General features: G+C 49.7%; 1 pseudogene; it reads right to left on the reverse strand.

Moving 5' to 3' along the window:
• Positions 1 to 629: 629 nt before the first annotated feature.
• Positions 630 to 747, reverse strand: LOC126164222 (5S ribosomal RNA; annotated as a pseudogene).
• Positions 748 to 1,367: the final 620 nt, after the last annotated feature.

Raw genomic sequence — 1,367 nt, forward strand, 5'->3', positions numbered from 1 at the left:
AGATGTACCTGTACACGCCATCCAAGCTGAGTTTGAGTCAAAGCCCAGGCGTATCAAGGCCATTATTACGGCCAGAGGTGGTTGTTCTGGGTACTGATTTCTCAGGATCTATGCACCCAAAATACATGAAAATATTATCACATGTCTGTTCTAGTATAATATGTTTGTCCAATGAATACCAGTTTCTCATCTGCATTTCTTCTTGGTGCAACAATTTTAATGGCCAGTAGTGTATAAGGAAGCGAGCATGACGACTGGCCGCCAGCTGTAAGGCCTGCCTATACATTAAGGGTGTACTCTGTATGACGCGTCTGCTTTCATGGAAAAAGTAATTTGAAAATGTTTCTCAAATTATTATGTTAAATACGTAATGTAATGTTTAGGACGTTCTAATGTCGGAACCTGGTACAGAAACCAGTAGCCAATAGCACTCCGTCTTCAGGCCACAAGTGGCCCACCGGGACCATCCGACCGCCGTGTCATCCTCGGATGAGGATGCGGATAGGAGGGGCGCGTGGTCAGCACACCGCTCTCCCGGTCGTTACGACGGTTTTCTTTGACCGGAGACGCTACTATTCGGTCGAGTAGCTCCTCAATTGGCATCACGAGGCTGAGTGCATCCCGAAAAATGGCAACAGCGCATGGCAGCCCGGATGGTCACCCATCCAAGTGCCGGACACGCCCGACAGCGCTTAACTTCGGTGATCTGACGGGAACCGGTGTATCCACTGCGGCAACGCCGTTGCCAGTAGCCAATAGGCAGAATAAAAAAACTATCGCAAATATTTTTTTCCTGGTTGTGTTCGTCACTGTTCCAATCGACAGCATATCGACAATGTGTACAGGCATCATGTCTCTTTCGTGCCACCGTACAGTTATCAGTAATTACTATACGTCGTGACCGATGTCTTAAAAGTAGATTTTTTTTTCAAACTACTCTGCCGATTTGTGCTCCTGCTTGTAGCTATCTATATAGATAGCCAGTTCTGCCAGCTATTGGTTGTACTATGCTCATTTAGAACGTAGACACCTCGGGAGCTATGTAAGCCATAGGCGAATTGGATTGGTTTCTGCAGCCCTGAGGCTCGGGGGGGGGGGGGGGGGGTTAAGAAAAAGTGTGCGGTTTCGGCGCTGGCGGGCATCAAATATTAAGCGGGTGAAATGAAACGAGGTGCGGCCGCGCTCCTGGGCCGCGGCTGAATTATTGAGACTGGCTCAGCGCCCACTGCGGACGCCTGCCATTGTTGTGGCACCTGCTGGACCAGCGGCGGTCCCGTCGGCTTGGGGACAGCGTGGCGACCCTTTACACGTCCACAACAGGTCCTTCTCTCAAGCTCCGTTGTCTGCAAACGATAATTAACCAATGT

Source organism: Schistocerca cancellata, chromosome 2, assembly GCF_023864275.1.
Source record: "Schistocerca cancellata isolate TAMUIC-IGC-003103 chromosome 2, iqSchCanc2.1, whole genome shotgun sequence".
NCBI classification, from domain to species: domain Eukaryota; kingdom Metazoa; phylum Arthropoda; class Insecta; order Orthoptera; family Acrididae; genus Schistocerca; species Schistocerca cancellata.